At 36.2% G+C, this 16,407-nt stretch overlaps 1 protein-coding gene across 30 annotated transcripts in view; it reads left to right on the forward strand.

The window, feature by feature from the left end:
• Positions 1-16,407, forward strand: part of EIF4G3 (eukaryotic translation initiation factor 4 gamma 3) — a 234,008-nt gene that overhangs the window by 52,639 nt on the left and 164,962 nt on the right. For 27 of the 30 annotated variants that reach the window (XM_081145840.1, XM_081145844.1, XM_081145846.1 and 24 more), the window contains one exon: positions 3,829-3,904. The gene's annotated coding sequence lies outside the window, so the exon portion shown is untranslated. Of the gene's footprint in view, positions 1-180; positions 382-3,828; positions 3,905-16,407 lie in introns of those variants that run through there. The other 3 variants (XM_081145845.1, XM_081145847.1, XM_081145843.1) reach the window with 3 other exon arrangements.

The following is a 16,407-nucleotide window of genomic DNA, read 5'->3' on the forward strand; positions in this document are numbered from 1 at the left end:
TTGCCCTAAAGCTTAAATAAGGCATAATGCAGAAAAAGATATTTCCATTCATTTGTTTCTGTTTCCTGAAGTCAGTCAGTCGCCTGTGTCTTCTCTAAAGCAGTATTTGTGCGATGGGCTTGTACTTTCGCTTTCCCTTTCAGGGAGGCAGTGGTAACTTGAGGCTGTCACTTTAAGAATACTGCTTATGTTGAGCATTGGGAGAGTAGCTTTTGTTGTAGTAGAGTGGGACAAAGTTTAGGAACATTCAGCTGGGAGTTGTAAATGGAGCATAAGTGTTTCAGCAAACTGGAAGAAGATTTCTCTTGACTTTTACTACTTGCTTTCTACCTTGTCAAAATCTACCTTTTGAGGCGGTACTGAGTACGAGTCAAACCCAAGGTCAGTTTATTGCCACTGATCCAAAACTCTACTGAGGAGAGTTCATCATTCATGAAATTTCAGTAAACATCTGTGCTTAAAGAAATTATCGGTCTCCTCTTCTTCGTGGTATAAGTAGGAAACATTCAGATCATGTAATCACCTCATAGATCCTTGATTTCTCTGATGAAATTTGGTTGCTGAAATTTTTTTATCTGCCTAATTGACATTTAATGTGGAGTGTAGTGAGTACTTTAATAATCAATTTAGAGTCTACTGTGCTTTAATTCTCTTTAACTTCAAATTTTATTTTATTCTGAAATTTGTCTTGTTAATGTTTTTTTAAGAAAAAGTGTGTAGAATTAGAATTATTTTGCATTTATATTTCTAATTAGTGGCTTGATTCACTTATTACATATCATTTGTCTAATCTTGTTAATGATTTTTCTTATATTTCCTAATGATATAAATCAGCAGTTTGAACTACAGAAATGTCAAGTGGGTGTGCTGCTGTATTTTAATCATGAGATTTTAGAAATAAAAATGTGTTCTGGAGCACTGCACATGCATAGTACACCGCTTATTGATTGAATTAGAATTTTAAGTGGTGCTATGAGAAGCTATTTGCTCGTTACCCTGCACTCAAAGGGAAATAAGCATCCAATGATGTATGTTGGAGATAGGAAATAATAAGCTTAGTGGTTGGCAGAATTAGGAGGAATTACGCTGTAGTCTAAGAACTTGACATGCATGTCATTTCTTTGAATTTACCTGTTTTTGGAGCAAATGCCTGGCAGTGCCTATCTCATACTGATTTATATGGGCTTTTTTTAAGTGGAAAGGGTGATAACCAGCCTAGTTGCAAATTACTAAAATATTAAGTTATTCTTAAATTGATATATAATTCACATACCATATAATTTACAGTATTCAATTGTACAATTCAGTGATTTTTATCATATTTATGAAGATGTGCAACCATAACCACTAAGAATTAAAGGAGAAAATTGCTCTGTAAAATAAGCTCCCTTGGTTTCTTACATTACCTTCTCTGTCTGTAATAGTGAGTAGTCATTTGCCATTGCGGAGGTGATTCAATTTGGGCCAAGAATTCGAGACTTTTCAGTTTTAGAGTGACACTCCATTGACTCTCTTACGAGACGAAATACTAATTTAGTCCTGTCCTATAGATAGGGGCAACCATATTTTGACCAGGTTGTCTCCCCTTGTACACACTAATGTAATAGGCAGAGCACAGTCTTTAGAATACAGAGAGACCTTGCCTGGCTACTTAGCCTTGTTAACTTCATCTTGCTAAGCCTCAGTTTACCGGAGTACTATAAAATGATTCAGTGAAGACAGCCTGGTTAGTTATGCTGTAGTACACTTTAGATTCAGATCTTCTGATTTCTTTTTTTAGTTTTCTCTTTATAGGACTGTGTTTTTGTTCTAAAATAATTATTTTTATCCAGTTAGTCTTTAAAGAAACAGTTCATTTATCAATCCCCACAATATTCTGTTGGTAGTTTACAGAGAGTGAAATAAATGAAATCAATATTCTTTACCTGTTGCCAAGGAGAAAGAATGTTTGTTAACTGGACTCTTGGCCAAATATATGATTGTCTCTTCAGAAATCTTGCAATTATAGTAATACTGTTTGCCACTAAAGTAACTTAATAGTAATAAGGAGCCCTAGCCTTCCCTTAAGTGGTGTGGTGTGGTTCAGCTTTTGGGGCATAGTACTGATAACTCTTTTGAGAACTTCTCACATAGTGAGAATTAGCCTTAGCTAGAACAAGCAATAGCAGTTGGCTTTGCAGAAGAAAGAATGGCTTCATATTTTTCATTATTCATGTGACCACAGTGCAGAACTATAATTCAAAGAAAGTTTTACTTCAGCCTGGGGTAATCTTATTTCTGAAAGGATTAACAAGCTAATGTGAAGGACTTGTGTCCTGAAACTTGTTAGACTTATGTTTCTACATTGCAAACATATATATAGTTTGGATGAAGCAGCTTTTTAATGACATATTTTAGCTTTGTTATTTCTCAATGTGTCCAAATCAGTTCTTCATGCATAGGGGATGATGGCAACACATTGAACTGTTGTCCGAGGTGACTAGTTTAAAGAACTGTCTAGAGATTGGTACAGTGTTACTAATTTTTATTTTTTAAACCCTTACCCAAGGATATTTTTTCCATTGCTTTTCAGAGAGAGTTGGGGAGCATGCGAGAGCAAGTGCGCAAGAGTGAAACGTCGATGTGAGAGATTGGTTGCCTCCTGCACTTGCCCCTACTGGGGCTGGGGATCGAGCCTGCAGCTGAGGTTCGTGCCCTTGGCCGAAATCGAATCCAGGACCCTTCAGTCTGCGGGCTGACGCTCTAACCACTGACTGAGCCAGACTGGCTAGGGCTGTTACTAATTTTGTATGACTAAAGCATAGGTGTTTTTTTTTCTCATTTTGTTTTTTCTCTCTCACCTCAGTAAACTGCTGCTACTTAGATATAAAGAATTTCACTTCTAATGATTCTTTCCAACTTCAGCAACTTGTGGTCATTCATATAAAATTATTTTTTGCAGCTGTCACTCTGTCTTTCAAACTGTTCCATTGAGTTAGAAAGGAACATAATATGAGGTATTAAATATTTGTTACAATGAAGGAAGGATTCTCATTTTGGGTTTACTACATTTATATAGTCATTCTTTTAAAAATACATTGAAATTATGTAAATCATTTGTATTTATTGTAGAAATAGCACATAATGTAATTTTACCATCCAGAGAGAATTGCTGTTAATGTTTTGGTGCCAGTATTTTGGTTGTCATTCTTAAAGAGGTAAAAATACCACCTACCAGGTAGAAGAACTTAAACATTTTTCAGTTTTTGAAGCTGAATAAAATTATAGTCTTTTATCTTTTAACGGAAGGTCTTGACAACATGCTGAAACACTTTAAACTAAACTATGTTGGAGAGCCTCTTTTTAAAAATGGTGGGTGGAGATGAGGGAAAGTAGCAGCTAAAACAGAAAAACAAGGAAACAATTGTATTCTCTATTCCTGTGTAGTTAGCAGAACAGACACGGCCTTTGTCAGCAGTTTCCAGGTTGATGAATTAGTCTTATCTTTCTGAAGATCCTGCTTCTATTTCCTTAGTCTCTTTCTCTAGAAAGGAAAGGTGGTAGTTTTTCAGCATAGACCTAAAGTTTGGAGGCTTGTTGTGTAATTCTGTTTTGAGTTTCCATGGAATGTTTATCGGGGGAATCACTTTTGGAGAGATTGATCTAATTGTATTAGAAAATGGAAACTTGAAATACTTTGTTTTCCAGTTTCTGTGGAGTATTAAGTGTATAACCCCACTAATTGGGTGCCCGAACTTGGGTCATTGACAGAATTTTGTGGTGGTAATTTTCTCTTACTGCTAAAGCAATCCATTTTTGAGTCCTCTTATCCTTAACTCGCTCTCCTAGAATTCCTAGAGGACCTGTGCAGCAGCCTCTGGAGGATCGGATCTTCACTCCTCCCGTCTCGGCCGTGTACAGCGCGGTGAGTACCTGGCTCGGGGTGGTCTGCTGGACTGGGTGTCTTCCGCGCATGCGCCTGTCACCTGCAGGCAGCGTTTGTTTGATAGGCATGTGATAGATTTTTTTTGGCAAAAGGTTCAGTAAAATCCCAAATAGAATTAGGTATATATAATAAGGTACATAGGCCTTTTCCTCATCATCTTTTAAAAAAAAAAAAATTACGTCTTTATTGATTTCAGATTGAGGAAGAAAGAGGGAGAGAGAAACATCAATGATGAGGAGACTCATTGATTAGCTGCCTCCTGCACACCCCCTGCTGGGGATCAAACCCGAAACCCCAGCATGTGCCCGGACTAGGAATCGAACCGAGATCTCCTGGATCCTAGGTCGATGCTCAACCACTGAGTCATGCCGGTGGGGCTTCCCCATCATCTTAATTTAAGAAGTGGTGATGGCCCGCCGGGCGTGGCTCAGTGGTTGAGCGTCAGCCTACGATCCAGGAGATCATGGTTCGATTCCCCGTCAGGACACATGCCGGGTTACCGGCTGGATCCCCAGTCGGGAGCGTGTAGGAGGCGGCCAATCAGTGACACTCTCTCATTGATGTTTCTATATCTCTCTCCCTCTCCTTTCCTCTCTCTGAAATCAATAAAAAGATATATTAATAAGAAAAGAGTGCTATTTATAAAAAAAAAAGTGGTGATGAAATAAGCATGTTAAGATAGATGGGCTCATACACCTGTCTTCTTTTTTTCTTTCATAAATATTCGCCTTTGGCCTTGTACTGTGATTTCTTTTAGGACACTATGAGTTTTAATTTTCTTTTTGGATACCTTTTTAATTTAAAAAAATTGCTTTTTTTAACTTAAATTTTTCTGTTTTACTTTTTCCCCTTCTCTGATTACATGTAAAAATGCAGAAAGTTTGGAAAAGAACTTTGGTTTTAATGGGAGGAGATTTAATTTTTTTATGTTAAATGATTGATTCAGATTCATAAATGAAGGAATTTAAGTTAGAGGATGAAGGTAATACAATTTGAAGCCAATTTCAGCTGTCTTACAGTGAGCCTGAGAGAATTTAGGGAGAATTCGGAAGTCAGACACATCTTTTAAGTATTTTAGTTCATCATACTGTTTATTCCTAGGAATATGACAGGGAGCTTTATAAAAACTGACAGTGTAGTGAGGGTGATGAGTACATAAATAATTTTAATCTTAAGGTTATACGATAAAGCAATGATTCTTATCCTTTTGGGTTATGAATTACTTTTAGAATTTGAAAACAGTCATAATGCTTTCTCCTCAAAAAAGAGCATATACCCAGTATTTATATATAATTTTAGAATTTCACAGATGTCCAACAGGCTATTTATAGGCCCCAGGTTAAGAACCTTTGATTAGAGATCTGAAAGTGCTATTATATGGTAAAGGAAGAAGTCCTTTATTGTGGAAATGACACTAAGCTGGAAGGTATAGAACTCTAGGCAAAGAAGGGAAGAAAAGGCTTTCTAGGAAGTGATGATTTAGAGTCATGGTTAATGGAATGGCTAGTAGTCAGCCTAGTATAGCATGTAAGTCAGGTTTTGTAGCAGGAGTAGAGACAAGATAGGTGGGTTTTGGAGATTTTAACATGGTCCTAAAGAATTAGAACTTTATCTTGCAGGTAAGGGTAAGATGATTATTTTTCTTGGTTTGCTCAATACAAGTTCAGTTTACAGCTATTGTAGATCAATTAAACACCTATTAATAACTTTTTGAATCTCCTTAAACTCTTAAAACGGACCCCTTTTGGATGATAAGTGGTCCGGTTATGCTAGTAATTGTCAGTTTATGTTGAAAAATAACCCTTTATTTCTTTTATGGCACAAACTTTTTCTGGGCCAGAGTTTGCTTTGGTACTGAGCTTTTTTTGTTAGGCCTAACTCTTTTTTTTTTTTTTTTTTTTTAATATATCTTTATTGATTTCAGAGAGAGGAAAGGAGAGGGGGAGAGAGAGATAGAAACATCAATGATGAGAGAGTCATTGATTGAGCCCGCAACCCGGGCATGTGCCCTTACCGGGAATCGAACCCCGATCGCCTAGATCCTAGGTCGACGCTCAACCGCTGAGCCATGCCTGCCTGGGCAGGCCTAACTCTTAAAGTATAACTTTTTCTGATTGTGAAAGTACACCTTCACCATTGAATTTTTATTTTCAAAGTTAAGATAGGTAAAAGAAGAAAATGAAAATTTCTAGTAATCTTGATTGATTTCTAGAGGCAACTACTGTAATCATTTTTTGGTATGGTTTCTTTTTATCTTTTTTTCTTTTTAAAATTTTTTATTTATTGATTTTAGAGATGGAGAGAGAGAAAGAGAAACATCAATTTGTTGGTCCACTTATTTATGCATTCATTGGTTGATTCTTGTATGTGCCCTGATTAGGGATCGAACCCACAACCTTGGTGTATCAGGATGACGCTCTAACCAACTGAGCCACCTGGCCAGGGCTTATCCTCCCCCCCCACTTTATATTATAATATTAACTTTTCCTATGGTATTCTAAACATCTCTTAAGTAGTAATTGGTTGTACATTGTTATAAGAATTTAATATTCACTCAACATTTGACATGTATTTCTTAAGTTTTTAATATGTGTCAGGCATTATTCTAGGTGTTGGGAATATAATCGTGAGCAAACGAAAGGCTCAGTCCTCAAGGAGCTTACCTTTTTGTGAGCTGGAAATGACAGGAAACAAATATATTTGCAGTATATTAATGGGTAGTAATAAGTGCCTTGATGAAAATGAGGCAGAATAAAGGGGTGGAAAATGACTGGACATCCTACTTGAGGTAGGGCTCTAAAGGAAGTTCTAGCCTGAAAACGTGGCATGTAAGTAGAAACCTAAGAAATGAGGGAATGAACCTTGCACATTTTTAGGGAAAGAGCATTTCTGGTAGAAGGAACAGCAGTGCAAAGGCCAGAGATAAGGCCAGAGATAGCAGCATGCTTAATGTGGTCTTAGAACTGTAAGGAAGCCAGTTTGGCTAGAATATAGAAAGGTTGGAGATAGAGTTCAAAGAAGTATCTGAAGCATTATAGACCATGGTAAAGATTTTGGGTTTTAATGTAGACGTGATAGAAAGCCGCTGGAAACTTCAGAGTAGTAGATCTGAGTTTTCTTTTAAAAGGAAGTAGCTATTATAAAGAGCAGATTGTGTTAGGGCGCTTGGTTGTGGTGGTAAAGTGGAAGCAAGGAGACCAGGTTAGAGATTATTGTAATACAGGCAGAGATGGTCGCTTGTTCTACGGTGGTAGCAGTAAAAAAGATGAGGAGTGGATTTGGTCTGTATTTTGAAGTCAGAATGTGGTATCTTGGGTGTGGGAGGTGAGAAAACAGAGTAAAGGGTGATGTCATGGACCTTGGGTTGAGCAATGGAGAGAATGTGGTACTATTTACAGAGGTGAATACCGGGTACGGAATGGGGTTTTGTTGAAAAAAATTAGTATGTAAGCATTATTTTGGTGAGAAGTTAAACAGTAGGTTGTTTCCAGTTTTTCCTATTAGAAATAACTTATTTGAATTTAAAGCCTTTGCTGTATTTTGGATTTTTGTAGAATAATTTTCTAGAATTGCAATTACTGAGTTAAAGTATAGGCAGACATGTTATTAAGCTTTCTCATAAATGAGGACATGTGGCTTTGTAAACTTAGTACTTTGAAGGAGATCATCAAAATCCTGTGAATGATAGCATACTGCCTGCTACATAGTTTAAATGAAATTTTTTGAATCTAAGTTTTTGAATTTATTTTTGAGTTAGATCAACTTTGACTTTTACTAGTTAAAACTACCACCATATATGTAGTCCTCAGTCAATTAAAAAAGTGGTGTTTCAATTATATATAGTGCCTGTTCTGGAGAGACAAGGGACTTTAGGCAGTAAAAAGTTACCTTGAAATATGGTAGTCCTGCCCTGACCAGGTAGCTCAGTTGGTTAGAGCGTAATCGTGCTAGGCCAGGATTGCAGGTCCTGTCCCGGTCAGGACACATACAAGAATCAACCAATGAACGCATGAATACTCTCTCCCCCCTCCCTCCCTCTCCTCACCCGCCCTTCCTCTCTCTTTAAAATCAATCAATAAATAAAAATTAAAAATACACAAAAATGAAATATGACAGTCTTCACTTTTTGATTATTTGTTTCTGTTCTTAGTAATTTAAGTCTCTGCTGCACCTTTACCATGTGATACACATTAACCGAATGTAGATTAGTTGACCAGGGGCTTTGACATTCTTAGTTCCCCTTTTTCTCAGCCTCAAGATTATATATTGATCATTATTCCTCCAGTGTCTAGGCCCATTAGTATCATTTCTGTGTCATAAAATAAAGGCTAACCCTCGATTCACCTCCTCCTGCCTCAGCATATGGTGCCCATATGTCACTTTAATTGTGTTAGTTCAATTCTTTGAAAGTCAAAAACACTCCTGGCTAGTCTTAAAAAAATTGTGCAATCAAAATTTTACTTATGCCTCATGTGCAGGCTTGATGCCCTATGTCAGCCGTTTTAGATAGGTTCTCTGCTGGTAATCAAAGAAGTATCAGAAGTAGGACTCAACTTTTATAATGCCTTCATGGTACAGGTTTTATCCTGGTTTTTATTTCTTTCTTTCTTTTAGCCTGGTTTATGTAAGTTTCTCCTTGGATCACTTGTCAGGGATGAGTGGGGTACTTTTGTCATTATTCCTTATTAGCCATAACTGCATTAGAGTGATTGATCATATGAACAAAAAATGAGTAAAGCCAGTATTTTTGAAAACTTCAGTAAGAGCACTGCGTATGTATTACATGGTAGAGAGGACACGGTGAAACTAAAGATGTGCGAGCAAGTTTGAATATTCATTGGCATGCTTCTGAAAAACAGACTGAAATTTTACCTGGTTGTATATTTTTGGCTTATATGTTTTATTTAGAGAAATTAGATTTTATGACTATTAAGGCCAGTATTTTTAATGTAATTGCAGAGATAAACTTAATAAAAATGTTTCTGGAACAATGACTTTACTATAAGAAGCAGCGACCTATATTTTGGGGAATTGGAAGAATTGTTCTGTTACCTGCTTATGAAAAATTTCTATAAATAAATTATTTAATTTGAATAAATTATTCCTTCATGATGTAGCATTTCATGATCCTTTTTAGCCAGCTTATACTTTATAAAGACTTGATTCTGTCATCCTATAGTTTTAGGTCATCTAATTAGAAAATCATGCTTTTATGTCTTTTTCCAAGTCACTGATGAATATTGAGCAAGTCAGCATGTCAGTGGAGACCCCTGCACAGAGACAGGATTTAGCATGAGTTGATCAACACTCTTTAGGTAGTGGTTTCCAGCCTCATGTAAATCTACTTAATTGTCTTATAATCCAGCATAGAATAACAATCCATTCCTCCCAAATGGTAAATATGCCGGTTGAACTGATGATTTGTTTGTTTATATGTTGTTTTTAAAGACACCGTTATTGAGTTATATTTGATATATAATACGTATTGTACCTATGACTTAAGTATATCTCAAGTTCTATTTAAAGTGTATAGTTTGGTAAGTTTTAACACATGTATATATCCATGAAAACCTTCACCACAATCAAGAAAATTAACGTATACATCACTCCAAAAAAGTTTCCTCACATCTCTTTGTAATCGTTCTTTTCCATCTTTCCCCACCATTTCTGTTATTATGGATGCATTTGCATTTTCTAGACTTTTTTTTTTTTTTTTAACTATATCTTTATTGATTTCAGAGAGAGGAAAGGAGAGGGAGAGAGAGATAGAAACATCAATGATGAGAGAGTCATTGATCCAGCTGCAGCCCACAACCCGGACATGTGCCCTGATCGGGAATCGAACCCCAATCTCCTGGATCCTAGGTCGACGCTCAGCCGCTGAGCCATGCCTGGCCAGGCTAGACTTTTATATAAAAGTCATAATAGGAAACAATCATACAGTAGCTACTTTTTTTTTTCTTTTTTCACTCAGGTGAATTAATTTGAGATTTATCTATGTTCTTGTGTTTATCAGTAGTTTGTTCCTGGAAGAAAAAGTAAATTTTAAACTTAAAATTTAGGGTTGTCATAATCACATATTCCGTATCTTTTTCTTTCTTTTTTTTGTTAATCCTCACCTGAGGATATTTTTTCCATTGATTTTTAGAGAGAATGGGAGGGAGGGAGGGAGGGAGGGAGGGAGGGAGGGAGGGAGGGAGGGAGGGAGGGAGGTCAATGTAAGAGAGACACGTTGATTGGTTGCCTCTCGCACACGCCCCAGCAGGGCCCCCGGGGGTGTGGGGATGGAACCTGCAACCCAGATATGTGCCCTTGACCAGGAATCAAATCCACAATCCTTTGGTGCTCCAGCTGATACTCTAAGCACTGAGCCACACCAGCCAGGGCTCTATATGTTATTTTTACACCCAAACAGTAGAGTTTGGTTGTCATGAAATGTAGTATAAATTATGATTATACTATAATTTGATAGTTTTATTTTTTAATATAACATTGTATTATAAATAATTTTTCTTATTACATGGCATTTATAACCATTATATTTACAGTTTAAGGAGCATGTTAATGAGGTGAACCATAATTTACATAGTAAATTTACAAACTAGTGTTTGGCTTAAAGAGTCCTTCTTATTTTCTATTTTAAATAACTGCCATATACATATATATGGCACTGTTCTAAGCACTTCACTTGTATTAACTCATTTAATCCTTATAACAAAGGTATGGAGTGTAAGTATAATTATATTCCCTTTATTAGTTGGGGAGTAGACACAAAGGTGAAGTGTCTTGCCCATGGTCAGCCAGCTAGTCAGTGTAGATAGAGACTGGATTAGAACTCAGGTGGATCTTTAACATTTATTGCGTGATTTACTATGTCTCAGGCACTGTACTTAAGTGTTGTACATGCATTCTATTGTTTAATCGTTACCTTTATTTACAAATAAGGAAATGGGGCTTAGAGAAGTTATGTAATTTGAATACAGGTTTACCTGACTTTACAGCTCATGTGAAGTACTACGTTGTACTTACTTTGTGGGAAGCTGCTTTCTTTTTTTTGAACTCAAAAAGTCAAAAGCAGTATGCAACATTTTGGGAATTTTGATCATCTGATGAAAGCTATGGACCTACTTGGCAGAAGAGTGAACATACAAACATAGTTTTTTTTACTGCCATTAGCTAAAGGACCCTCACTGATTTCTTGTTCTAGTCTAGACCAACTTTCCCCTTGTGATTATGCTGTGTTGCACTCTGATCCTGATTCTCAGTGTAAATAGCCCAATTGTTACTTTATATTGTGTGTTAAATGGACAGATAACTTACTAAGATTTTATCTACCCTCCATTTTGAAGTACTTTTTTTTTAAGCATTTAATTGTGTGTGTGCATGGATGTGTGTATATGTTTTTAGCATATAATCCTTTTAAAAAAAATTCTGGGCCTGTTTTTCTGCATATCTTGGTATCTGCTGAGTAATGACATTTATGAAAGTTACGATTCCTTGTTGTTAATATTTAATGTGGATTTGCTCATTAAATGTTAAATTACATACCTAATTAAAACATTATTTAATATGTATTTACTTGATTTTATGCCTTTGAAAGAGGATTAACCTTAAAGATATAAAGGGTGTTCTGTTAAATGTCAGCTATAAGTAGCTTTGAATTTCTCAGATAAGAAAATAGTAGAAACAATAATCAAGTCCTTTAATGTTAGAGAACTCTGAAAATGTTCTTTAAACTCAAGGATCCCTTTAGGGCCATTTTACAAAGTATTATATGTGCGTTGTTCAAAACAAAACAACTGATAAGGGACCACTTTAAAATAAAATGAGTTGTAGGAAATTGCACTGTCATAAGTAATTGTGTGGTAAATGGAGTTGTAAATTTTTAAGAAAATGACAGAACATTATTATTTCAAGACGTGGATTTATTGTTGTGAAGTTGGTGACATGAATAGAAAGGTCATTTTTTACTGTAAGCTTTGATAGACATGGAAACATTTAACTTCTACTTCATACGATTTTTCTTTTATCTTTTCAGAGCACATTCTGGCTCTCCAGGGAATCCTGTGGGCAAGGGACTGTAAAGGATTAGCACCTTTGTCCATTGTGTCATTCTGTAGTTGCTTAATTGCCATATAAAATGCCGAATATTCAGTAGAAAGGTGTTTAATTTCTTTAGCTTTTACAGATTCCAAAGAACCTTGATTATTATGTTAATTTTTAGATTTGTAAAATCAGCAATGTCTTTATTTTTTTATTCAATAAGCATTTATTTAGTAACTTTGTAAAAAATTTCAGAAAAATTAGTTAGGAGCATGTGTCAAATATTTATCTCAAACTTTTTAAAAGGCCAATTCAGAGAGTTTTTCTTGCTGAAGACATTTATAGGAAAGGAAATAGGTATAATAGTGAAATATATGACTAAAGATTATTTTATTGATAATCAGCTGGGTTGGGTGGGGAGCTTTTTGGAAGAGGTCTTAACCTCATTAAAGTCTTTCTGAATGAAAATTGGTCAAACATTTTGTTAGGAATTATTTTTCAGGAGAAGCTAATAAATTGCATCACAAAAATATTTGACCCAGACCAGGTTTGGAGGCAGATTTCTTCCTTTATGCTAATTATGTGTTGGTCTAGGTTCTGTAGGAGAAAAAAAGTAGTAGGAGAGAAGGTTCACTTTGTGTGCTTAACACTTTGACTGGAAATACACAATGTAAACAAAAATTGGTGAGTAGTTAAAATAATTAGAGGGAAGAAAGTGTTTAACATTTCCGTGGAAGTGAAGAAAGCTAAAACCAAACAGTAACACTGAACAAAAGCAAACCCCTTAAACTGGCAAAGCCAAGCCTATCAGCCCACTAAAGGCCATGTGCTTTTTCTCTTAAGGATTTTTTTCAAACTGTAGCTAGTTCATTCATTACACATTTTTTTGAGCATCTGCTGGCAAGGCATTGTGTACAGCAGAGGGGATACAGTGCTCCTCCCCTTCCCTGAGGATGCTTGCAGCCTAGTGGGAAAGCTGAAACTGGTGGGTAGTGTGGCCGGATGGTAAGTGCTCCTAGGGGTAGGCAGAGAATGTCTTGCAGCTCTTGCAGGTGTGAGCAGCGGTGTGGAACTAGTAAGTGTTGAGAAATGTATCTCATGAGAGGTAAGATTTGGGTTGTGTTTCTAAGGATAAGAAACTATTCAGGTGAAAAAAGGCATATATGTTTGTGTGGTTGAAGGAATACTGGAGAACTAAAAAAAAAAAAGTATAAGGTAATTAGTTATTGAGTTCTGAAGCCCACCTAAGATGATTAGAGTGAATTACAAGGGGGTAAAGTAGTAGCTGGCAGTCATAGCTGACTGCATGACTACAGGTGGAAGTGAGAAAGGTGTACAGATCGTTTAAGGGTGTATTGACACTTCGTAAATCTTAAGTATACTTTTATATAAACTTGATGCTCCTAATGCTGAATTTGTATGATCAAGAGAAAACTTAGGGCCCTGGCCAGCGTGGCTCAGTTTAGACCATCGGCCTGTGCACCAGAGGGTAGAGAGTGCAATTCCCGGTCAAGGGCACATGCCTGGGCTACAGGCCCGATCCTCCGCCCCTTTTGGGGCGCCTGTGGGAGGCAGCCAATCTATGTGTCTCTGTCACATCAATGTTTTTTTCTCTCATCACTCTCTCCTCCCTCCCCCATCCCTTCCACTCTCTCTGAAAATCAGTGGAAAAAATATCCTCACTCCTTGGGTGAGGATTAAAAAATAAACAATTTAGGGCTCTGGCCGGTGTGGCTTAGTTGGTTGGACATTGTCGTCCCATGCACCGAAAGGAAAAATTTAGGTTACATTTGATGTGCAGTGCTAAAGATTTCCATCCACAATAGTTGCAGGAGAAAAGTAAGTTTTGTTTAATATTTAAAGAGATTTATTTCTAGCTGTCTGGAAAATGTGGCAGTAAGAATGAATGATGTACGCCCCAGAGATTCCAGGGAACTGAGGTTGTAGCATAACCTAGTCATAAGGTGGTCACTAAGAGTGATGGGAATGGGAGGTAAAGAGGAAAACTGAATAGGTTAGTTGAGTCAAGAAAGTGATTTTTACTTTTATTGGAAAGAAAACATCTTAGGGATGCAGATATTTATAAATGACAATGTTTCTTTGTACCATCATACTTATCAATAATACAGCATAGCCATATTTATATCCAGTAGTCTGCCTTCTAATTTGTGTTGTAACTTGAACTAAAATAAAGCATGCACAGCAGGTGCTGTGAATGTTAAGCAAAAACTGTCACTGTTGTATTTAAGTCAGTGGTTCTTAAACTTTAGTTACATCAGCATCACCTGGTGGGGCTCACTCCTAAAGTTACTGAGTTAGTAGGTCTAGGGCGAGGCCTGTGAATGTGCATTTTCAACAAGTTCCTAGGTGATGCTGATGCCACTGGTCCAGGGACCAGACTTTGAAAACCACTGCTTTAGGATTAGCGCAGTTCCTCCCTGTCCCACTCCCCTCCCCCATTTGTACAATAAAAATTAAATTAGTAATCATTTGATCCCGGAACTGTTTGGCTTATCTCTAATACTAGGAGTAGTATTATGCCCAATACTAGAGCCTTAAGCTAAAATTTTAGATATTTGTAAACAGTTAAATATTACAATAACTACCACTTTTGTTTTCTTTTTATATACCAGGCATTGTGATACATTTTATTTCATTTAGTGTGTTCAATGAATCTGATTGATTGTTTTTATTTTTTCCTTTCACAGAGAAAGAAACTGAATTTAAGTAATTTGCTTATATACTTTCTGTAGTGGAGCCAGAATTTTAAATGCAGGCCTCTGACTGAAAAACCTATGCTCTTTTATTAATGTCATTGGGCCTACTTATAAGATAACTTGAATCAGGACACCCTCTTGTCCTTGTTTCAAGTTTTTTGTCTGGAGAATGATGATCGTTGACTCATCCTTAGTATGGGAGCATGTATCACATGTCTCATGTGATTTCGAACTGTGTTAGAGCAACTTAATATTGTGACTTTGATAAAATAATTTAATTTATGCTTATTTGTAGTTGAATGCCAAATTCACAGTTCTAATACCTTGGAATTTGAAACAATTCACTTACATTGATTAGTTAGATAAATGGTTCATTCATTAGCAACTGAATGAAGATCAGCAGATAAAAAGCAAACCATAAGTTTACAGAAATTAAGTTATAAAATGAGAAATGACTAATACCATTGTAGTTTTTCAGTTTATACCAATAATCTCCAAACCCACATACAGTTTTGTCTGGTAGAAAGCTAAGAGCTTTGACTGTGGGCCTTTAGAACATATAAAAAGAATGTGAATGTCTCAGAAGCCATCACCCTTAGGTCAGTTGTCAGTTGTTCATCTGAGAACAGGGACAGCAGATGGCCTACAAAATATGTATTCCTTGAAAAATAAGGAGTTAATTTCTTATGCTCATGTATATGTGTAAAGGTAGTTTCACTAAAATGATTGGACTTAGTAGAATAGGTATTCTTTACCACTCTGTTCCTTTCCCAAGAAAGTCATTCCTAATTGACTAAGATTTTACTACTAAATTGAGAAAGGACCTTGGGATCTTAAGGCAGTTTTCTGGGCTACTATTAGCAATGAAAGAAATAAAAATCTTTACCATCTTGGTCTGCTCCCTTTAATGTATTGTAAGACAGCCCTTGCCACCTGAGTTGTTTATGGTGTTTATGAGTTGATATTCTAAATTCTAAACTACCAAATAGCCATATTATAAGTAGTGAGATTTGGTGGAATTAATAATATAATAAAATATTTATATGTAAATGTCTGAGTGGCCATTTGTTTGCAAGTCTGATCATAAGTATTCTTTACGTCCTGCAAGGAAGCAAACATGAGAATCACAGGGATGTTTGCTCCAAGTGGCCTCAGGGACAGAGAAGATAATGTGAACCTTGTTTTTTCGTCTACATCACTGGCTTAAATAGGATTTTATAGGCCAGAGTAGAAACCTAACTACCAAGTTCCAAATAGCAGATTTTGTTTACTGTAAAGTAAATGTGCCTGCTAGAAAAAAATGAAGCTTAGAGAAAAGTATAAAGTAAAAAAATTTAAAAAGACCCATGATATTGCTACCAAAAGGGTCATGCCACCATTTTGATGTTTCTTGCAATTGTTTTGTTGTGCACTTAAGAAAAGTGAAGTATAATTGACATATAACAAAAAACTTTATTTAAATAATGGGTACAGAGGTCAGAAGGTGAAACATGTTCTACAAACAAGAAATGGTGAGGGGAAAGAGAGTTAAGTGGAAAGAAATGACACTAGTACAACTGTAGCCTGATAATAACCAGATTGTGAAAATATACAAATTCCCTAAGATATTTTAATTTTCTGCTCTCAGCAAAAGGAAGCCAGTGAAATTTTCAAATGGGAATGCAATCTTACCTCATTTATATTTTATGAAGAGAGAGGCTAGAATATCCACACACAAAAATT

This window comes from Miniopterus schreibersii (assembly GCF_964146895.1).
Source record: "Miniopterus schreibersii genome assembly, chromosome: 8".
NCBI lineage: Eukaryota > Metazoa > Chordata > Mammalia > Chiroptera > Miniopteridae > Miniopterus > Miniopterus schreibersii.